The sequence below is a fragment of the Dermacentor silvarum genome, chromosome 8 (assembly GCF_013339745.2).
Source record: "Dermacentor silvarum isolate Dsil-2018 chromosome 8, BIME_Dsil_1.4, whole genome shotgun sequence".
Taxonomy (NCBI): domain Eukaryota; kingdom Metazoa; phylum Arthropoda; class Arachnida; order Ixodida; family Ixodidae; genus Dermacentor; species Dermacentor silvarum.
Genome location: NC_051161.1, coordinates 173,113,415 through 173,137,277, shown reverse-complemented (window position 1 = coordinate 173,137,277; position 23,863 = coordinate 173,113,415). Strand labels below are relative to the sequence as shown.

Genomic DNA, 23,863 nt, shown 5'->3' with positions numbered 1-23,863 from the left:
CCTCCGACGCCGCCGACGACGACGATTCGCGCATCATCACAACGAGGTACCAGCACACCGCCTAGCAAGAGCCTTGACGACAACACTTCCCCGCCGAAAGAAGACCTACCGACGCGACGTAGCAGCAGCGAAGCAAGCCGACGTAGCCGTGATCCGACGCCACGAATTAACCGCAACGCCAGACGCCGGTCTACCGATCTAGACGTGCTCATCGATGGCCATAACGTCACCGCTCTCGTCGACACTGGAGCCGACTATTCCGTCTTCAGTGGCCCGTTCGCCGCCAAGTTAAAGAAGGTGCAGACGGCCTGGCAAGGACCCGATATACGGACAGCGGGAGGTCACCTAATAACGCCGGCTGGAATCTGCACAGCGCGAGTCACGGTAAATAACCGCACTTACCCGGCGAGCTTCGTAATCCTGCAGCACTGCTCCAGGGACGTCATCCTAGGCATGGACTTTCTACACCAACATGGTGCAGTCATCGACTTAAGGTCCAAGTCGATAACGCTTTCAACACACAAAGCGATACCGCCGGATACATGCATCAGTTACCATGCCACTTGAATGTGCTTGAAGAACAAGTCACCGTTCCGCCTCACTCCAGCGTAATGATTTCCGTCAGTACGGAAGTGCCTGCAGACATGGAGGGCGTCATCGAGGGCGATCATCACTTACTGCTGTACCGTGAAATTTGCGTCGCTAGAGGCATAGCTGAGCTACGTGCAGGGAAAGCAACGGTGATGCTCACGAACTTCAGCCCCGAATACAAGCACATTAACAAAGGCACCACGGTTGCCTACATCGACGAAATAGTACAAGCCAGCAGTGCTTTCGCCTTCACGGATTCCAGTGCACCCGCAACGACGACTATAATACCTGAAGCAACTTTCAACGTTAATCAGAACCTTCCCAGGCATAAGAAAGAACAACTAAAAGCTCTGCTCCTGCAATACAAGGATTGCTTCTCGTCGTCGTCAAAAGTTCGACAAACCCCTGTCGCCAAGCACCGAATCATAACCGACGAAAATGTCCGCCCACTGCGTCAGAGCCCGTACCGAGTTTCGGCACGCGAACGCGAGGCCATAAGGCAACAAGTCGACGAAATGCTACGCGACGACATCATCCAGCCGTCCAAGAGTCCGTGGGCGTCCCCCGTGGTGTTAGTGAAGAAGAAGGATGGAACCCTACGTTTCTGCGTCGATTATCGTCGCCTCAACAAGGTCACGAAGAAGGACGTATACCCCCTTCCACGGATTGACGACGCCTTGGATCTACTCTACAACGCAAAGTATTTGTCGTCGATGGACCTCAAAACCGGCTACTGGCAAATCGAAGTCGACGAGAGGGACCGGGAGAAGACTGCCTTTATAACACCAGACGGACTGTTCGAGTTCAAGGTCATGCCGTTTGGTCTTTGCTCGGCGCCTGCCACTTTCCAACGTGTCATGGATACAGTACTGGCAGGCTTGAAGTGGCAGACTTGCCTCGTCTATTTGGACGACGTCGTTGTGTTTGCCTCAAGCTTCGAGGAACACCTCCGGCGCCTTGAAACAGTTCTTCAAGCAATCAAGACCTCCGGACTCACGTTGAAGCCAGAAAAGTGCCGCTTCGCATATGAGGAGCTCTTGTTTTTGGGCCACGTCATCAACAAGTCTGGAGTGCGCCCCGACCCTCAGAAAACTGCGGCCATCTCCAACTTTCCTCCGCCCGCTGACAAGAAGGCAGTGCGTAGATTTCTTGGACTGTGCGCCTATTACAGGCGCTTCGTCAAGAATTTTTCACGGATCGCTGAGCCACTGACGTATCTCCTGAAGGCCGACGTCGAGTTCAAGTGGGAGACGCCGCAAGTCGAAGCATTTGAAGAACTGAAGCGACGCCTGCAATCGCCGCCAATACTTGCGCATTTCGACGAAAATGCCGATACCGAAGTCCACACCGACGCAAGCAGCGTAGGACTCGGCGCCGTGCTTGTGCAGAGGACTGATGGACTAGAAAGGGTTGTAAGTTACGCTAGCCGGTCGCTATCGAAGGCGGAAGCAAATTATTCCACAACAGAAAAGGAGTGCCTCGCCATCATCTGGGCTACATCAAAGTTTCGCCCCTACCTCTATGGCAGGCCCTTTAAAGTTGTGAGCGACCACCACGCCTTCTGCTGGCTAGCTAACTTGAAGGATCCTTCAGGTCGCCTCGCACGATGGAGTCTGAGACTTCAAGAATTCGACATCACCGTCGTTTACAAGTCCGGGCGAAAGCACTCTGACGCCGACTGCTTGTCTCGCGCCCCCGTCGAACCGCCGCCACAGGATGACCAGGATGACGACACTTTTTTGGGACCCATCAGTGCCGACGAATTCGCCGAACAACAGCGAGCCGACCCGGAACTAAGGAACCTTGTAGATTACCTGGAAGGCAAGACCGTCACTGTGCCGAAGGTGTTCAGGCGAGGATTGGCGTCGTTTTTCTTGCAAAACGACATTCTCCTAAAGAAGAACTTCTCGCCTCTCCGAGCCAACTACCTCCTCGTGGTACCCTCAGCATTGCGTCCAGAGGTTCTGCAAGCTCTCCATGACGACCCAACGGCTGGACACCTCGGTTTTTCCCGCACGCTCGCAAGGATACAAGAAAAATACTACTGGCCTCACCTCTCTGCCGACGTCGCCCATTACGTAAGGACATGCCGAGACTGTCAGCGACGCAAAACACCGCCGACAAGGCCAGCCGGACTTCTACAGCCGATCGAGCCACCTCGCCGACCGTTCCAGCAGATTGGGATGGACTTACGGGGGCCTTTTCCGACGTCGACGTCCGGGAATAAATGGATCGTCGTAGCTACGGACTACCTCACCCGCTACGCCGAAACAAAAGCCATGCCCAAAGGCAGTGCTGCCGAGGTAGCCCGATTCTTCGTTGAGAACATCCTCCTGCGTCACGGTGCCCCAGAAGTCCTCATCACCGACAGAGGTACTGCCTTTACGGCAGAACTAACTCAAGCCATCCTGCGATACAGCCACACAAGCCATCGCCGGACCACCGCCTACCACCCGCAGACGAATGGCCTCACCGAGCGCCTAAATAAGACCATCGCCGACATGCTGGCAATGTACGTCGACGTCGAACACAAGACGTGGGATGCCATCCTTCCGTACGTGACCTTCGCATACAACACGGCCGTGCAAGAAACGACGCACATGGCGCCGTTCAACCTGGTCTACGGAAGGAACCCGGCAACGACGCTTGACGCCATGCTACCGGACGTCACCGACGAAGAAAATCTCGACGTTGCCACCTATTTGCAGCGTGCCGAAGAAGGTCGACAGCTCGCCCGCCTGCGCATCAAGAGCCAGCAGAGGACCGACAGCCGACACTACAACCTTCGACGACGCTACGTCGAGTACCAGCCCGGTGACCGTGTTTGGGTCTGGACTCCGATACGCCGACGAGGACTTAGCGAGAAGCTGTTACGTCGCTATTTCGGACCATATAAGATCACCCGACGTATTGGCGCATTGGACTATGAGGTCGTGCCAGACGGCATTTCGCAATCACAGCGGCGCCGGGCACGACCTGAAGTCATCCACGTGGTGCGTCTTAAGCCTTCCTACGCCCGCTGACAAACTTAGGTACTTTGTTACTTTGTTATTGTTTTTTGTTATTTTGTTTATTACGCATGGTTTTGTTTTCGCTTTCGTGTTTGTTTGTAGCATCGGGACGATGCTTTTTAAGGGGAGGGTATTGACACGTACACATGTTTATCTTTCACCGGTAGCCGCTTTCAACATTGGCTGACAAATGTTAAACGTTATCGCTCGGCGCAGGACGCGCCTGCATTGGAAGCTTCTCGGACGTTATCAATGCTTCTATCCGTCGTCTGTGGTCACCGACGCCCATGTAATCTGATTGTATGAGCGACGCGAATTGTCTAGAACTTTCTGGAAGACACGCGGGCATCAGGGATTAATCTGGAACCTTCGATGACTCAGGTATAAAAGCCGACGCGTTTCGCCGCTGATCAGATTTTCGACGATCGCCGACTGTGTTCGCCGCTATCGTTGTGCTTTGAGTGTAGCTTGCTTTTGTGGGCACAGGTTCGCCCAATAAACAACCAGTTTCGTCATACACAGTTTTGTGACTGTTTTCTCTACCGTCACTACTACGTGACACTATTGGCCGCTGCCACTTACCGGATTGAAGGTAAATGAGTAAAAAGTTTTGAGTTCTGTCCGAGTGTAGTTGATGAAAAGCGCAAGTGACATTTACAGAATAGCTGTATATTGCAGTGAACATTGGTGAGCTTGGCTTCATATGCCTCACAAAAAGCTGGCTTAACTCGTAAAGGTGGCGTAGCGAGTCTGACGCTTGACTGATAAGCATTCTTCGAAGGCTTAGGTAAAGCATTCGACTTAATAGAGGCAGCTGGAGCCCCTTTACGTCTTTCATAGTCAGTCACCACCACATCACTTCATGGTAGACACTGCAACACGCGTACCAATACTTTGCGCAAGCCATCACGATTTCCTTGCGGTATCGCAAAAACTGTATAGCCATCATCACGCTTCTCGCTGCAGTTATATGCGCAGCAGCACGGCATAGCGCCAGCAGACAGTGCTCGAAACAGCGTGCAATGTTAGCGCGCGACGTTCTCTATACGCCGAGCCAGCCGAGCTGAGGCGCAAAATGGCGCGAACGAAAAAGCAAAACACAAGCAAAACGCAAGCTCCGCTCGTTTCCAAGCGCAAACGGCAGGGAGACCAATCATCGTGCAGGAAAACACTCCCAAGGCCGTCTGTCGCGGAGGGGACTCGCGAGGGGGGAGGAGGAGGCGAGGAGGTCACGCACCGGCGGCAAAGTACAAAGAGTGGCGGTACTTTCCTACATCAAGGGACTTTAGGGACTGCTCTCCCTCCGGGAAGGCGCCGTGGGAGAGATTTCGCGTCTTGCTTGCACGCCTTTTGCCCGCACACGTGGTAATATAAATGTGTCGAGGTCCTTGTCGTGTTGCATGTGGCACTATCCCGCGCAACTGTTGCGTGCCGCTGTGTGTTACTAATGCAAGAACCATTAATCCGGTACCCCGAGTTTCCGAGCGACGTAGAACGCCGTAAAGCATGGCTAAAGAACATTTCGGGACAGGTACAAGTGACAAAGGAAGCATTTGGGAGCCGAGGAACACGTTTTTAATTTATGTGCTCGCTTCACTTACCGACGGCCACACCGAGCAACTGTGTAAGGTGTTTCTAAGCAAATTGTTACAGCCGCTACTGGCGAACTCGACCGGGAACCTGAATGCAACTGTGGAGTGGTTAAAACTGGCCTACAAGCCTCCGTCCCGGAAGGTGGTACGATTTTAAAGCTGTTTAACAAGGCAGTCTTCCGGGAATTCACATCGTGCAAATAAAGAAATTATCAATTGCCACAGCCTCCCTCGATCTCTTTTTCTTTTCACCATTGCAATTGCTCTATTCACGCTGAATAACTTTTTTTCACTGCATCGTCTTTACATAAATATTGCTACACGCGTGTGGTATTTGGTTGTTTGAACGAGGCGCCCGGGCGCCTAGACGAAGAAGACGAACTGCTCTGGGCTCTCGAGCTATCGGCTGATCTGGCCAGCGCTGCAGCTATCTTTTGTAAATATACTTGTAAATAGTCTCCTGTACTTAATTCTTCGTTCGCGTAACATTTTTGGTGGAGGTGCTGGGTAGCGAGAGGGGCAATCTGCGTCCTGGTGTTGGCGTCCCGACTTGTACGTCACTGTGCAGGGATATTCTTGTAGTCGGAGAGCCCAACGACCGAGCCTACCAGTAGGATCCTTGAGCGACGAAAGCCAACACAGCGCATGATGGTCTGTGATTACTGAGAAGGGCTTGCCATATAAATATGGGCGGAACTTTGAAACAGCCCAGACGAGAGCAAGACATTCGCGCTCGGTAATCGAATAGTTGCGCTCTGCAGTTGTCAGGAGCCGGCTAGCGTAGGCTATAACGCGGTCGTGTCCGTGTTGTCGTTGCGCTAAGACTGCGCCGATCCCATAACCACTGGCATCGGTTCGCACCTCTGTAGGTGCGGACGGGTCAAAGTGGGCCAAGATCAGTGGATTGGTCAGAATCGTGATAAGGCGTGAAAATGCGGCAGCCTGAGGGGAACCCCACGTAAAAGGCACGTCTTTCTTCAGAAGTTCAGTGAGTGGTCAAGCGATTGCTGCTAAATCTTTCACAAACTGTCTGAAATAAGAGCAGAGCCCCACAAAACTCCGAACGTCTTTGACAGACTGAGGTACAGGAAAAGCTGTTACTGCTCGAACCTTCTCCGGGTCGGGTTGTACTCCGGAAGCATCGACGAGATGGCCGAGCACTGTAATCTGTCGGCGACCGAAGTGGCACTTCGATGAGTTTAATTGGAGCCCAGCCTTGCGGAAGACGTCAAGGATAGCTGCGACGCGCTCAAGGTGCGTCTCAAACGTAGGAGAAAACACAAGGACGTCGTCGAGGTAACAAAGGCAAGTTGACCATTTGAAACCTTGAAGCAGAGAGTCCATCATCCGTTCGAACGTGGCGGGAGCATTGCATAAACCAAACGGCATAACCTTAAATTGGTAGAGGCCATCTGGAGTGACGAAAGCGGTCTTTTCTTGGTCTTGCTCATCGACGGAAATCTGCCAATAACCAGATCGAAGGTCAATGGACGAAAAGTATTTGGCACCGTGAAGACAATCAAGAGCGTCGTCAATTCGTGGCAAACGTCCTTTTTAGTGATTCGGTTTAGGTGGCGGTAATCAACACAGAAACGCCACGTGCAATCTTTCTTTTTGACGAGCACCACCGGCGACGCCCAAGGGCTCGACTAGGGCTCAACAATGCCTTTGGCGAGCATCTTGTTGACTTCCTGCTGAATAACTTGCCGCTCTGCCGTGAACACGCGATACGATCGGCGATGAATGGGAACAGCATCACCAGTGTTTATCCGATGCTTAACAAGGGACGTCTGACCAAGTGGGCGATTGTCAGTGTCAATTATGTCGCGATAGGAAAGCAAAAGGCGATATAGGGCGGCTGCTTGGCCAGGGGCGAGGTCCGGAGCGACCATGGGACGTAATGGGCCGTCAAGGTTCAAGGCATCCTGCAGGTTATCAGGAGGATCTGGAGACGCGTCGGCTGCAAAAGCAGTGACGTGGTGGTCTGTCACTGACCGGAGCGTGGCCACCGCTATGCCTTCAGGTAACACTTGCTTCGTCAAGCTAAAATTGACAACGGGGAGACACATCCGATTAGCGGCAAGGGTAACGACGGAGTGTGGCACAGAGATGTCGCGCGCCAGGAGGACATCACGAATAGGGGCGAAGACATAGTCGCCATCAGGCACGGTTGCCGTTGGATCGCTGTGGCCACAGATTACGCCACGCGCTACGCCATCACCCGAGCGCTCCCTACAAGCTGCGCCACAGATGTTGCCGATTTTCTTCTACGCGACGTGATTTTATTACATGGAGCTCCGCGACTTCTCACAGACCGTGGCCGGACATTCCTGTCAAAAGTTATCGCGGACATCCTGCAGTCCTGTGCCATGAGGCAGAAGCTATCCACGTCATACCATCCGCAAACGAATGGCCTCACGGAGCGTCTTAATCGCACTCTCACAGACATGCTCGCGAAGTATGTGTCTTCCGACCACACTGACTGGGACCTCGCTCTACCGTTTGTCACCTTTGCGTATAATTCCTCGCGCCACGACACAGCCGGTTATTCGCCATTTTTCCTTCTGTTCGGCCGAGAACCAGCACTGCCCCTCGACACAAGCATCCCTGTTCACGCAGCACCCACCAGTGAATATGCACTTGACGCCGTCGCCCGCGCTGCCCACGCAAGGGAAATTGCCCGTGGCCGCCTTCTGCACTCCCAAGAGAGTCAACGGCGTTTGTACGACCAGCGACACCGCGACGTGCACTTCCCGCCTGGTTCTTTGGTGCTTCTATGGTCTCTGTCGCGTCAGGTCGGCCTGTCAGAAAAACTGCTGTCTCGTTACACAGGCCCCTACCGAGTGATTCGTGCCGTGATTCCCGTCACCTACGAGATCGCCCCTGACGCCCCATCTGCTTCCCAGTCCAGTGATATCGTGCACGTTACACGACTGAAGCAGTATCACCCTCCCAGTGATGAAAATGTGCAAGAACAGCAGAAAAGAAATCAAGTAGTAATTTGAACGTCTTGGCCACATCGATGGGGACATACAACTGCCTGGGTATGTGAGAGACACCCTGAAGCTGGGACCAAAATTTGCTGCTGAACCTAAGCTGTCCACTCCTGAACTCTTAACCTTCGTTAGAGCCGTTTCTAAACACGCTGAGGGAAATGAAGTGGGAATGTGCATTTCAGCAGGTGTGGATGTTGTGTCGCGAGCTAAGCCATCCCGGCCGTCAGTGCCCTTGAAACGTGTCAGACATTTCCTTCGCGAAAATAGCTTGGCACTGCTTCCTGCAGATAAGGAGGGTGGTTTCGTTGTCATCCCACACAACTCTTTGAAGCAGAAGGCAGATGAGGCGTTGGATTCCGTTTTTCATAGCAGGAATGATGTCTCACTTGCGAAAGTGAAAACGGAAGCTAAGAAGCTTTGTCAGAAATTAAACCTGAGTAAACTGGTTCGTGAGATCGAAAGCAAAAAAGCTGGGAGCCTTGAAATGTTTTTTTCGATCAAAACCCATAAACCGGAGTGGCCACTGCGTATTATAGTGTCAGAAAGTGGAACTTGGCAAAAGTCCGTGGGCCTTTTTCTTCAACGTAAGTTGAAATTGCTTGCAGTTAATGACCCTTTTCTGACCAAGAACTCGGAAGAACTGATAAGCTACCTGAAGACACATGCAGGTAGTAATTTGAACGCTTTCTCTATAGATGTAAAAGATCTATATTATTCACTGCCACATAATGAGTTGTTAATATGTGTTCAAGAGGCTATTGATACTAACGATGAACTCAAGTTTGTAAACAACATCTGCATATCTACACAGGGTTTTCTTGAACTACTGTCCATGTATCTGCGCTCGACGTTCTCCAAGTGGGATGGAAACGTTTATCTCCAAAAACAAGGAATTTGCATTGGTTCCTGTATTGCGCCAATTTTAAGTGACCTTTATCTTGCTCGTGTAAAAAGGACACTGGATGCCAGATTAGATAACCCACATGTAAAGAAGGTATATATGTATGTTGATGACTACCTTGTACTTCTCGATTCAAGTTCAAGCGGGAGGGTTTTTCCTGATGTTACGCAAGTGCTAGACCTTTTTAATAAGTGTTTGCACCCGCTCACTATCACGCATGAAATGCCTCAAAACGGTACTTTACGATTCCTCGACATAAGAATGTTTTTTGAGGGAGACCAAGTGTGCTGGGCATATGAACCAAGGGCGAACAAGCCACTACTGCCATTTTCGTCAGGCCACTTTAAGTTGGTTAAAAGAGGCATCGCAAAGTCTACCCTAATGAATGCACTTCGCCGCTCATGCCCTCATAAGTGTTTTTCCAGTTTCCTTGCGCAAGAGGAACGCCTCAAACAGGCTGGTTTTCCGCAGTATATTATCACAGCGGTGGCCGAAGGCCTCCTTAAGACCGTGAAGCGCGGGCAAAATGAGCAGTTCGCTTCTCCGGACATCGTTCAAAGGAAGCAGAAACGCTCAATCATACCGTACATCCACGATATCTCGCACATGCTGAAAAAGATTGGCAACAACGCAAATGTAAGCGTCATCTTTTCAGCGCCAAACAAGCTGTCGAACTTGTGCAAGGCCAGCTATTGTGGTTCTGGAAAACCCCGTTGCCAGACAAAGCACAAGGAAAGCCATGTTCATTGTGAGAACAATATCGTGTATGAACTACCCTTGTCGTGTGGCAAAAAATACATCGGTCAAACAGGAAGGTGTATAAATGATAGGCTGCGTGAACACGCAAATAACGTGCGAACTGGAGGAGTGGGCCATCTGGCTTTCCACTGTAGAAAGCATGGGTGCAGTCCCATTTATAAGCAGTGCACAGCGATAGGAAGAAACCCAATGAAAACAACACGTGAGATCATTGAAGCGGCGAAGATCGCGAGTTTGGGGAATGCTTGTGTTAGCGCGCCTTCAATTGATCTTTCGAAAAAATAATTAGATTTTTTAAACAAGGTACAGAGGGTGGCGTGATGAAGATAGCATCCTAATCTGTCGCTACAAAAAAATTGTTTAAAATCTTTTTTTAATCTTTTTTTTTCACCTTTTTCATCTTCGATCTCATCTTTTCCATTACACATGCCACGTTGCCGTCATGTGTTAAAAAAAAAACAGTACTTATGCGCTTGCGTGCGCTGCTATCTGTTAACTATATATGTGTGAAGTGCTTCGTAGAATAAAAGATTGTTGGAAGTTAGCGCTGTGTCCGCGTCGTCCCTCTGTGCCTCGTCCCTTTTTATGCGCTATTAAGTACAAGACATGGAATACCAACTCGCCCAATCTTACGCTCTTTCAAGTTATAAAAAGTAGCGACACTCTCCTCCTCCGCCTTCCCTCCTCCTCGTTTCTCCTCTCTTTCACGCTCCTTTTTCGACCGTTGCGCCGCCTACACCGCTTGAAACACGCGCACTTGTTTATCTTTCGCCGCTGATGAGATTCGACGACCGCCGACTGTGTTCGCCGCTATCGTTTTGCTCCTCGCCAGTCGGTAGACGCTTCTCGGGCGAAAATGGCGATGGAGCGTGATCGTAAACAAACGCAGCCAGCGCCCGACGGCGCGACGGTCCACGTGATGCCATTAGGCCAATACCGAGCGGCGTCGGCCTCAGACAGGGTGTGCGAGGAGGCGGCGGCTTTCTTCAAAGCGTGACGCTACTTTTTATATATAGGGGTTTTACCCGAAACGCGTGCGCAGGGACGCTTTTCGACCCAGCGCATCGCGGAGGGAGACACTCGGCCCATTGGCCGAGCGGCGAGCCGACCCCGGCAGCATATTTAGAATATCCAGTAGGTACAACGCATGGCAACCGCAGAGCCACGCTATTGGCTTACACGCCTGCGGGACTCTGTGATGTCACTCCTAGCAACAGCGCCAAGCGACGACTCTCGTTCTCAGTGCTTTATCGCCTGGCGCTTCATCCCCAACGCCACGGCGGTCGCCGGTCACTCTAGCCACGGCTGTGCCGCGGCCGCTCGATCGAGAGGCCATGGCTGTTCCAACGTGTTGCGTTCGGACTGATCGGACTGTTTTCTCCAAGTGTGTTGTTTTTAACCGCTGTACGGGCGTGTTCTGCTGCTATACTCGCGGACAACTTTTTGTGGCAATGAAGGGAAAGCTACGGAGACAAAGCGCGCACAAGTGTCACGCCTGTCTTTTTTTTCTTTTTTTTTTTATTTCCTCCGGCTGTGCGCACGTGGATGTTCGGACTGTTTTTTTTTTTTTTTTCTCGCTCGCTCCAAGTGTTTTGTTTTCAACGGCTGTACGCACGTGTTCTGGGGCTAGTGCTAGGCCTGACTTTTTTTTTTTTTTTCTCCGGTGGTGTTCGCATGCGATATGCGGACTGTTTATGCTATTGGCTGCCGGCTGTGGGGACGCCGCCGCGGTGTCAAGCCTAGAAAGTGCTCTTATCACCAGCGCCCTTCGCGTCTCTTGTTGCGCGTCGTGGCTGGGCTTCGCGCTTCGACGCCCTCACGTTTTCTAGAGCGAGACTTTCCGTCCCAACCACCAAAGTGCCCTCGTGCCCTACCGACCGAGATAACTGACACCTATGTACGCCGGTGCAGGAGCTTACGCGGCGAGGATCGATGCGTGAAATCCATCCCGACAAGATCGGAACCTGTGAGAATGAGATGTCGTATTCCACCACTACTACTAATGACAAGTAGCGCGACGCCCTCAAAGTGAAGCAAAGCACCCTTGCGATTATTCTGCAGCTTACGTCCTATCAATGAAATTCGACATCGACACGGCATCAAAGCACTGGATATTGTTTTAACCTCTAGGTGCTTTTGCACAAAACGTAATAAACAGTCCTAGAAAGAGCCTATTTTGTTTCGATGTTACGAAGTTCTCTCAATAAATGTTGCAGGTATGTGCCAATTTCTTCACGTTGAAAAGAACTCTCTCGGGTTTTATTTTGTTTTTCTGGTTTTCTCCATGTCGCGATATCCTTAATGTAAGGTACTTTGGAGTTGTTCCAGATGCACAATGTCAGTTTTAGGACGTAAATGGTGTGCATGTTAAATATAGTTTAAAAAGTGCTTTGCAAAAAGCAATTCCCATTATTCTACAACGGGGCTAAAAATTTTTAAAGGCGAACTGCCATTAATAGCATTGGAAATGGTGCAAGCTAAAAACTGCAATTTAAGAGCACTGCTTTATGTGAATTTCTAAAACACAGCAATTCGAAATGGTGGACACTGACTGGGGACACTTTTTTTAATATACTGGCTGAAACTGCATTATCGGAACACTTTAGTAGATAATACGTGTCATCATCAATAAAGAACCCCTTCTAAATGATTTGGTCTCCACCCTTATTCATAACGTTCCATGTATAGCTTGCTTCTGGCCTGCGGATTGTTCAGAGGGTATATACTGTCGCAATTAGACAATGTTTTCTGCGACCACTACATCACGTCAACACCAAGCAGGAGAGGGAAACATTTAATTTGTTGCGGTACATACTATACAAACATTACCATATCTAAAAAGCTGTGGGCAATTCTCCACCGCAATAAGGACACAACCATGGCATACAGTTTTCAATTTATACAGTTTCCGCTTTACACAATATACACACAAGGAGTTAGGAGCACCGAATTATTATGCATGAATTAGAGATAAATCTTGGAGAATAGAATCCATCAAGCAGCGTCATCGTCATTCGTGATGTTGGAACGAAGGACGCAATAAGGACGCAACCATGGCATAGTTTTCAATTTATAAAGTTTTCGCTTTAGACATATACACACAAGGTGTTAGGAGCACATAATTATTGGGCATGAACTACAGATAAATCTTGGAGAATAGAATCCATCGAGAAGCGTCATCGACATTCGTGATGTTGGAACGAAGGACTTCAACACCAGCGCATGAATTCACGCATTGCATCGCGAAGTGCGTCGACGTCCGACAATCACTGTCCGCAGCGGCTATAGCCGCACAACCGCGTTGGCACAGCCGGTAGTGCAAAACACTCCGGAGAGAGAGATAGAGAAAAAAAGTCAGTCGGAACACTAGCCGCAAAACACGGGCGTACAGGCGTTAAAAAAAACTGTCCAAATATCACGTGCGCACAGCCGAAAAAAAAGGAAAAGTCAGGCCTACCACTAGTCACAGAGCACGTGCGTACAGTCGTTAAGCAGAAAACACTTGGAGATAGCGAGGGAAAAAAAAACAGTCCGAACACCAACGTGCGCACAGCCGGAGGGGAAAAAAAAAAAGTCAGGCGTGGCATTTGCCACAGAACACGTGCGTACAGCGGTTAAAACAAACCATTTGGAGAAAAACAGTCCGAACACAAGTCACGGACGGCCTCGACCGAGCGGCCGTTGGCACAGCCGTGTCGCTGGGGAAGAACAGCCAGGCGATAAAGCACTGAGAACGAGAGTAGTCTCTTGGCGCCATTGCTAGGAGTGACATCACAGCGTCCCACAGGCGTGTAAGCCAATAGCGTGGCTCTGCGGTTGCCATGCGTTGTACCTACTGCATATTCTAAATATGCACCCCGGCAGGGAGCTGAAGCCGCTCAGCGCCAACAACGCGGGCACATAGCAAGGGACTGCTCCGCGCCCTGGTCTCCTGTGAGGCCGGGAAACGGGAGCGCAGGTCGCTCGTGAAGGCACGAGGGACCGAACCTTTGCTTGTTCCCTCGGCGTACCGAGCAGGTTGTGTTGCTGGTGCGCACGCGCCGTTTATTCCGGTGACCATTGCCGGCCGCGAATTTTCGGCGCTGCTGGACACGGGCGCAAGTGCTTCGTTGTTCGGCGAACAGGTTTTGTCCCACTTGCAAAAGCACGCAGTGCGCTTGCGGGACTGCCGAACGACATTCAATCTTACGAAGGGCGTGTCCCATTCGGCTGGCGGCGCAAGGTTGACGGTCAGGTGGGGAGAGCGAATGGGACGCACGCGTTTCTTTCATCTCCCGGGGCTCAGTGGTCCTATGATTCTCGGCAGGGACTTCCTCCTTAAAACTGGGATCGTTGTGGACATTGCGAATGGCGGCTATCGCGACGGTCAGTTCCCGTTGCTAAAGCCGTTCATCAGTCCGCCGGCGTCCGATTTTGCCTGTGCAGATGAGGCGTCGGAATCGTGTCGCGCGCCGAGTTCGGGGGCAAGCCCCCGAGCTTCGTGCTCGCCCGCTCATGGTCCCCTTTGGGATCGAGAGGCACGGCACGAACCGTGTCACGCGCAGAATTCGGGGGCAAGCCCCTGCGCTATGCGCTTGTCGACTCACAATCCTCAGTGGGATAGAGCGACACTGCACGAAGAGGCAATACATCTGAGTGCCAACGTGTTAGCTGACGCGCTATCTCATGCCACATTGGCCACCCAGAGCGTTTCTCTAGGTGCGACAGCCACTTCCAGTGCTTTTGCGCCAGCAAGCGTCGGGGGCGAAACGAACGGAGAGAGGGGCGAGTCCGCAAGCGGGCCGAACCTGTTTCTCCGCGCTCCAGGCAAGCAGCGCGCCGGAAAGCTTGGTGGTGGTGAAAAACTTTTGTCTAATAGAGAGAGTTTGGGGGCCACGGAGTGCCCCGCTACATGGTCGGCGTCCCTAGTCCGGGACATCGCATGACGAGGCCCCGTCTTGCGCCCGTTTCACCAGAGCCCGTTGGGACTCCAGCGAGGAGCAGTTGAGGAGGGCAGTCTCCCATGCCTCTCGGGAAGGGGAAGGGGCGAGGTCGGGATTTTTTGTGCATGCCCACACCATGTGGAAGATATCACAGGTCTCCCCACAGTGCGGGCACCGCCCATGCGTGTTGGGATCGAAATGTTTGATCATTGCAGGACAGAGTAGAGCGCCTGTCTGCAGGCGCCCTAAAGTTCGCTCCTCCGCCTTACTCAGCCCCTTTGCAGGAGTCGGAAAAAGGCGGTGGTTATCGCTATAATGTCTTATAATTTCCCTGCACCGCAGCAACGGTAGGTTTGCCTCCGAGCTAGAAGAGCTAGGGTGAGGAGCCCGGTGGGTAAGCGCTCGGGCAGCCGCGTCAACGGCCTCATTACCTCTTAAGCCCTGGTGGCCAGGAGCCCAAATAATACGTTTCGGTGTTGGGTCAATGGTAGCCCGTCTTAAAATTTGACTGGCTAGGGGGGAGATCTCCCCTGTCAAGTAATGATCACATGCTTTACGGGAGTCCGTGATGATGATTCTCGGATTGGGGTCCACGGCAGCAAGTGCTATCGCCACTTCCTCAGCTCGCGCTGAATTTTGGGCTCGGAACGAGAGCCCATCAGCGTGCTTTTCCCGGTGAACGACGGGAAAATCCCGCTGGCGACGGCCCTGCTTCGTCTACATAGTATACACTAGGTCGGGAACCGTGTTGTCTCTCAAGCGCACGAGCCCGCGCTTGTCGTTCGCTTTCGTGCGTGTCGGTGTCCATGTTACGAGGGAGCGGAGAGACCCAGAGCATATGGCGCCACATTTCTGGAATACGCTCCGCCTCCTTTGGAGTGCAAGCGTGTTAAATGTGTAAGCGGTTGAGCAGGCGGCGCCCGTGGGCTGTCTGCATGAGCCGCGTGTATTGGTTCACGAGGTGGGCCTCCCGCCACTCCTGGTAGGAGTTGAGCACCCCCAACGCCTTGAGTTTTGCAAACATTAGAGGTAGTCACCGGGAGATCCAGCGCTCGCTTAGTTACTTTGCGGATGATGGCGTCTATTCGCTCGTCTTCTTGCTTAGTAGTGCGAAGGTATGGCACGGCGTAGAGGATCCGGCTAGTCACGAAGGCATGGACTAGCCGAAGCGCGTCCCTGCCTCGCAGACCGCCCCGCTTGTTGGAGACACGGTGGATCATGCGCCCTACCTGTTCGCCTACTCTCTTGAGTTTCGCAATAGTGGAGTCCGGTCGGAGTCTGTGCTGAATGAATAGGTCCAGAATCCGGAGCTCATTCACCTCTCTGATAGGACCTCCCGACAGAGAGATGTGTATTGCTGACTTATCCTTTGGGTTCGCTCTGACATGCAGAAGCTCTGATTTGGCTGGAGCACTTTGGAGCCCACAGTCGATGGCATATGCCTCGGCTATGGAAGCGGCCCGCTGAAGGCGGCCCTCCATTTCCCAAGGCTCCCCTCGGTGGTCCATATTGTAATGTCATCTGCATATACCGCGTGTTGAATGCCTTCCACCCGGGTGAATTGACTTGGGAGGCGCATCATAGCTATGTTGAACAGGAGCGGTGATAACACCGCTCCCTGAGGGGTACCCCGTGTTCCCATCGTGTAAGGGCCATATTCCTCGTCCTCGATCCGAAGAAGGGCCTGGCGCTTAGAGAGGAAATCTCTTACATATGCGTAGGTCTAAGCGCCGCAATCGGTGGAATTCATGTTGGCCAGGATGCCACCGTGTTTGACATTGTCGAAAGCCCCTTTCAGATCAAGGGTGAGGATGGCTTTGTCATTGTGTTGCATAGTTGTGGGTCGTATTATGTCCCTGTGCAGCTGGAGGAGGACATCCTGTGCAGACATATGCGGGCGAAACCCGAACATGGTGGCTGCAAAGAAGCCCCTGCCCTCCAGGTATGGAGAGAGGCGATCCCGTACCATTGTCTCCATAAGCTTCCCCACACACCAAGTCAGTGATATGGGCCTCAGGTTGTCCGTATTCATGGCCTTACCGGCTTTGGGGATGAGCGTTACAAGTGACGTTTTCCATTCCCTCCATTTCCATTCCCATGACGTGTCCACTCCCTCCGTGGACGGGCGTCCACGGAGGGATTGGACGCCCGTCCCATATTTGGTTCATGTATTCTAACAAATGGAGGTAGGCTGAGTCCGGGAGGTTCGCCAACAGTTTCACTGTTATGCGGTCCCGTCCCGGAGCCGCACCCCGGCGCAATTTAGCTAAGGCCGCCTTAAGGTCATGCAACTCAAAAGGGGCCTCCAGTTGTTGATTAGGCTTGCCAGAGTACGTGTACTCGGGCCCACCCGGGTCCTCCGTACGACAGAGATATCTATCGCGCAGGGTGTCCGCAAGCTGCGCCGTTGTACCTTGGTACCGCTGCAGAGTCCGCCGGAGCTGCTTTTGCGTCACCCCTCTCGTTTGAGAGGGGTCGATGAGACTGCGAAAGAGACGCCATGTCCCCCTAGAGCTCATCTTATGAGCTGCGGCGTCGCAGCGTGCTATCTAATTTGAATCTGAGAGCTGGGCAGCAGACGCTGCAGCCTGCTCTGTGAGTTGGGCTATGCGGGCGCGTAATTTGGGATTGGTTTCTTGCTTTTTCCACCGTTTAGTTAAGCTTTGGCGCGCCTCCCACAAGTGCGGGAGCTAAATGTCCACTGCGGGGATCTCTTCGGTGGTTTGTAGTGTAGTGACGTGTTGTTTCTGACGCGTAGCAGCCAGAAAAGAGTACGGCAGGGATAGTCTGATTTCGGAATTTGTGCCAATCGGTCAGCTTAGCTTGACCCCATTTTTTACGCGCTGCTTTTGCCAGGAGTGTAACCCGCACAAGGCAGTGATCGCTGCCTAGAGAATCGCCCAAGTTGTCCCAGACGGCGTTCCCAGCATTTTTTACGAGAGAAAGCTCCGGACACATGTCAAGGGTTACCGAGTTCCCCGCTCGGGTGGGGCACACCGGGTCCGTGAGCAACGTGAGGCGAAGGGTGGAGATGAGCTCCGCCAGCTTACGCCCTCTGGCCTTCTCGAAGTAATAGCCCCAGTGAAGGCTGGGGGCATTGAAGTCTCCAACGATCACTAGAGGCTCTTTGCTTGCCAATTTGATTGCGCGAAGGAAGATTTCACTAAACGTTACGCGCGGTTTATGCGGGGGGCTGTATATGTTGAGGATATGTATTGACGGGTCGCGGCGTCTGAGAGGCAGTACCCGGACCATTGTGTATTCTTGCTCGGTGCTCAAGTCTAAGTCGACCGGAACCGCAGTGTAAGCCTTATTCACCAGGATGTACGTCGAGGGGCCCCCCTGGAAGGTGCTGTAGCCTGAGAATGTGCTGTAGACCGGCCCACCGAGAGCCGGCCCTGAACCGCTTTCCTCTGCTGCCTGGCGGGAGGCTGTCTTGCGTTTGAGCAGCGGGGTGTCGCAACGAGTGGCATTTTTAATTTGGGAGCTGACCCAGGGCTGCATGGCATTAAGGACCGAGTCAGAGACCTGAGCCACAATTTAGGGAAGGGTTTGCGTTAGGCCGCCGTGAACACGTTCAGGAAGGATTCGCGGACTGCCTACATGATTTGATTCGGGAGGGCTGCGACTCACTCATCCAGTTGCTCGGTAGTGCGCTCCAGGGCCTCGAGGCGGCCGATGTGACCGGCAGTGGAAACTGATCCAACTACCGTGGCCGCGGTCTGCCGCGAGACGCTAGTGAGGCATGATTTTACGGATGATCCGTCATCCCCGTCCTCTAGCTCGGTTTCCTGTATTGTCTCGGATGGCCCGGCCTGCTTGGCCTCTAATTCATGGATTTTGCGCGCTAGAATTTGGTTTTGGCGCCTGAGCTCCTCTACCTGCTGCTGTAGGGCTGTTTGGGTATAGAGGAGGGTCTGGAGACTGTCCCCCTCCAACTGCTCACCTGTGATTCGACGGGTGCCAAGGGCGGGAAGTCCTTATCCTTGAGGACCGGGGGCCTCGCCTGGGTCCCGGACTTCACATTTGTAGGTGACCCAGTTTGGGCCTTCTTGGGTTCTGCTGGCGCTTTCTTGGGGCCGCCCTTGGGCGTAGGAACCTGTTTATGCCCTGTCTTTGGCTTGGATCCGGGTGGGGAGCCCGGCTTTATGGGTTTCCGGAACCGCCCGGCACAGCCGGGAGCTCCGGTTGGGTGGCCGCCTCCGCAGAGGAGACAGCTCGGAGCACACTGGTGTTCTGCGGGACCGTCAGGAGTGGCATCAGGGACCTGTACCCCGCAGCTTCTGTAGCGCCCGGCCTGCGGTCGCGGGCAGGCATCGGCCCGATGGCCCACTGTGCCACAGAGGGGGCATGCAGGCACTGTCTTCTTATACAGGCGAACAGGGAGCCGCTCGTAGCTGTATAACACCGTCCGTGGCACCTTGGTCCCCACGAAAGTGCATGAGCACCACCAACAGGGGTTCCCCCCAGCTTCCGCACAGACACTACATTTGGGTCCGCACTGAGTTTGCGTTTCACGTATTCGGACGTGTAGTCCTGAGAGACGGTCACGACGCCCCGACAGAACGCACCGGAGAGTTTGGGGTGTCCCCGGAATGGCAGCTGGCGGCCCCCAACCGGCATCATAATATCCGGGAGTAGCTTCTCTGCGGCGTCCACTGATTTCAGCGCGCACACTAACACGCTTTGGTCCCAGACGGGCCATACCACAAGTCCTACACTTGCGTCGTCCCCGATGATGCTGCGGATTGCAGCGCCGGCTTGTCCAGGACCAAAAGTTGCCTTGAGGTCGATGGTCTCTCGTGGTTTCAGCACCACGATGATGTCGTCTTTTTCGATGCGCGGCGTGTTCTACGGCCGCCACTGGAGTTGCTTGGCGCCCTTCGAGGACGCGCACGGCGCGCACCCGCCCTGCGCATGCTCAGAGCGAGCCGCCGTCTGTTGCTGGGCGGCAGCCGCGCAGGCATCCCTCGAGGCCGCTCCCCTGTTCTTCCTTCCGCGCCAGACGCGGATCATATCCTGGAGGTATTATTCCTCGGTTGGTAGAGGTGTCTCGGTTTGGAGCCGTATCCATGCTTACGACCCGTAGGGACTCCGGGTCGTATCCGGTGACTTGATTTGCAGCCGCCATCGCCGGGGGATCCCCGAGCGGGGCCAGCCTTGCCGCCGTTAGGCTCAGCTCCGAGGCGGCGTGGCGAAAGCTTCAAATGGCCGAAGAAAAAACGGCCGAAAAATGGCCAAAAGTTGATCCACTCTCACAAACGTGGTGTCTACGGGTGCCGCAGAGGTTCCTGGAGACGATGGTAAAAGGCTTGCTGGGGCAAGAGTTAACTTACCGCAAATAATTGCGATCTTTTACGGTGCCGACGTGGTTTGCGACCGCTCTCGTCGTTCCCCGCCGCCGCTCCCCCCGGAAAGCGTGCGAGCGGGGGAGCTTCACGAAAGCGAACCCATGACGCCGATGGCTGCAGTCTTGAGTGGGGACGAGACCAGCCTCCCCTTTGGGAGAGCTGGAATCGCTTTCAGCAGGCAAGAGCTACTGAAGGCCAAGCAAATTGATCCGTTTTGTCGCGGAGTGAGCGACGGTCTCAGGGAGACGAGACCAGCCTCCCCTTTGGGAGAGCTGGAATCGCTTTCAGCAGGCAATAGCTACTGAAGGCCAAGCAAATTGATCCGTTTTGTCGCGGAGTGAGCGACGGTCTCAGGGAGACGAAGCGCCGAGACGCTGCTGGTAGTGCGGCGGGCGCAGGGGGGTCGGAACCAGCGTGTGTCGCTGGGGCCCCCGCGGATTTATATTTGCTGGATCGTGATGGGCTCCTGCTGAAATACATAGCCATCGATGATGACTCTGTGGACCCGCTTAAGGTGGTTATCCCCAAAAGTCTGAGAAGCGCACTGTTGCGAGGTTCTCATGAGGTTCTCTGCGAGGTTCTCATGGCCAGTGTTTTGAGTGGATCTAAAGCTTTTGCGAAACTAATCCAAACTGTGACCTGGCCTGGCATAAAGCGTGACATTTTTCGCTATTGCCGTTTCTGCCATGTCTGTCAAATGGTGAAATCAAGGGGTGGCAAGCCGCCCGGGCTGATGAAACCAATCGACAGTGAGCGTCCGTGGCAAGTGGCCACCTGCGATCTTATGGGGCCTTCCCCCAGGAGTAAGCAGGGGTTCACACATCTGATGGTAGTCGTTGATCATTTTTCTAAATGGGTGGAACTGTTTCCGCTTCGTAAAGTGACAGCGCAAGCGGTGCTGGAAAGGCGACAGGAAGTGTTTTGTCGGTTCGGCTTTCCGAAAAGACTGTTTACGGACAATGCGTCCTATTTCACCGCTCGGTTGTCTGGTGCTACGTGCCGTTCCCTGGGAATTAATCACTGCACCACTTTGCCCTACCATCCCCAGTTCAATTTCACGGGGAGGCTCAATAGAACTCTCAAACCAATGTTAGCGGCCTTTGCCGAACGTCAAAAGAATTGGACAGACCACTTGAGTGAGCTCGCGTTCGCAGTCCGAACCTCCGAGATTCGCTCAACTGGTTTCTCTCCCGCCTTTCTCAATTTTGGAAAGGAGTTGGGTAAATATGGTGACCAGTGTCATGCAATGCCAGCTCGGGGATGAGGAAGCACCGGCAGACTGTTCTGCTTACGCTTCAGCACTTCGGGACAGGCTTTGTCGGGCTCTCTGTAGAGCAAGGCAGAGTTTCGCGTCAGCCAGGGCCCAGCAGAAGGCTCAATACGACCGGAAGCATCGTCATCTTTCATTTAAGGTAGGTGATCTTGTCCTGAAGCGCAACCACGCTCTTAGCGATGCGACCAAGGGGTTCTCAGCCTCGCTCGCACCTAAGTGGCTTGGTCCGTACCGAGTAGAGAAAGTTTGGTCTCCGCTCGCGTATTTGCTGAAGGATTCCCCTTCGGGGAAACTCAGCCGTGCCCACACCGCCGACCTGAAGGCCTTTGCGTCACGGTCCGACGAGCTCGCGCCAGTGCACAGTGGCATTGCGCGCAAGCAACGGGGCACACCCGGGGCAACGGACCGCATTCGGACCACGCACCGGTACAATATGAGGAAGCGGTCACCTGTGTGATTTTGCGCCGGACGACGGACGTTTCCGCAACCGAAGGCCCTCAGTAAAATGCGTAGCCTCAGTGGGCTAGCTTCTTTACGTCCAGTGCACGAAAAGAAGCTGGACCCAGCCCAGCTTATTGCAAGTGTTGTTTATGTAGCGTTTTAACAGCGTTCATTTTTTTCCCTCGAGTACGCATGCTGAGTGTAATTATAATTTTTTTTGAAAGTGTGTTTCCTTTTTCGCGTGTACAGCTTGGATAGTTTAATTCATTACATGTTTTTTTCTTGTACGTAGACGTTGAAGATTTTGTTTCCTTGTTCTTTTCTTTTTCCTTTTTTTTTTTTTGCCGAGAAGGGGGATAGTGATGCGCGGTCGTCAGGTGTGAGGGTCGTCAGGTGTGACACTCGACGGTGTGAGGGGGGCGAAGGATGATTTGCGCCTTTTATGGCGCGGCGCGTTGTGGACGACGATGAGCATTACGGTGTTTAGGAGTGTTGCGCAGCCGTGGAGAAAACCGCAAGGAGTGCGTGCGTGCGTGCGTGTGTGTGTGCGCGCGCGTGCGTGGTGCCTGCTGCTCTTCGAAGCAACCAGAAGTCGCACCAACTGCTGCATCGGATCGTCGTGGACCCTGAAGGTGGAAGGGGTCACTGACCCTCTGACGTCAGACCGAGAGCCCAGCTCTCTGCAGTCGCCGCCGCCGTACAAACGCCTTGCAGCCACGGTTGTGGCTGCCCCTTTCATCTTGGCTCCGGCGGCGAGGCCAGCTGACCCGGCAGTGTCCCGCCCCCATCCGGCTGGAGTTCGGGACGGAGGAGGCGGCGGTGGCACTCGCCGCAACAATACCCAATTACTCTGTCATAGTAAGTGACTCAAGAACCGCCATATACAACTTTGGAGCGGGTAGGGTTTGCAGGACAGCCCTAGCCATCCTATCCCATAATCCGATATCCCAACTTCCGAGTTTATTCTGGACACCTGCTCACGCAGGCCCAATCGGCAATGAAATGGCCCACGTAAGTGCTCGAGCTTGCACGAACCGAGCGCAGGCTAGGCTAGGGGACGGTTCAGACGCCAATAATCTACCTCCAGCATTAACCTCCAAAGACAAGTTACTTTCATACCACGACATTTGCGGGCATTACCGCCTAGGTCGCCGAACCCTCCCACCTTTAATGTGTCGGTCCTCAGGCATACACCAGGTGCTATGGCGTAGACTGCAGACTGGCACTTTTCTATGCCCTGCCTTACGCCACAAAAGTTACCCTGGAATATACTCTACCTCAGCCTGCAAATTTTGTCCCGCTAGCAGAGCGGACCTAAACCACATTATGTGGCAATGCAAGAACCACTCCTCACCTTTGTACAGTTTTAAGTAGTCGGGAGCTGTGGGAGGCTTCCATGCGCAGCCATAACCCCGAACTTCAGGAAGCTATCCTGAGGTGGGCTGAGGTGGTAGAGGCAGCCTACCGCGAGTATGACAACCTCTCTCGCTTTCTTCTCGCAGCCCCTTTCCCTTTAAGATGGAATAAATAAAGTTGTTTCTCTCTCTCTCTCTCTCTCTCTCGGGACCGCCACCACCACGAAAGCAACAACTCGATCTACCAGCGGTGAGCCCGTTGCTCTTATCAAGACTGCCCTCGAAACTCCTACGTCTTCGGCCACCATCCCTAGACACCGAACCTTACGCGCCGTGTCCCCTTCGCACCTTGGACACTGTACCGCGCCAGCGGCCGACTATTTTTGTTAATATTTCTTCCCCTCTCGCGGCGTTTATTTTTTTTAATATAGAGCGTAGCATTCTAATTTTTTATTTACCACGTTCCTTGTATATTATTGTTATTATAGTGCATGAAAGTGTTTTGTGTATGTCGGACCGCGGTGTTTTAAGAGTGCTTGCTGGGCTGAGCTTAGCATTTAGCTTGTGCATGAAAGAGTAGAGAAAGTGCATAAGCCCCTACTAGCTGTTTCACCAGGCTGACAGGGGGGCATTTAAGGAGAGGAGGATGTGGGTTTTGAGGGAGGAGTCGG

At 53.1% G+C, this 23,863-nt stretch overlaps 1 protein-coding gene across 1 annotated transcript in view; it reads right to left on the bottom strand.

Annotated features, from left to right (window-relative positions):
- LOC119462586 (protein 5NUC) overlaps positions 1–23,863 on the bottom strand; it is a 581,486-nt gene that overhangs the window by 323,658 nt on the left and 233,965 nt on the right. The window lies entirely within an intron of this gene.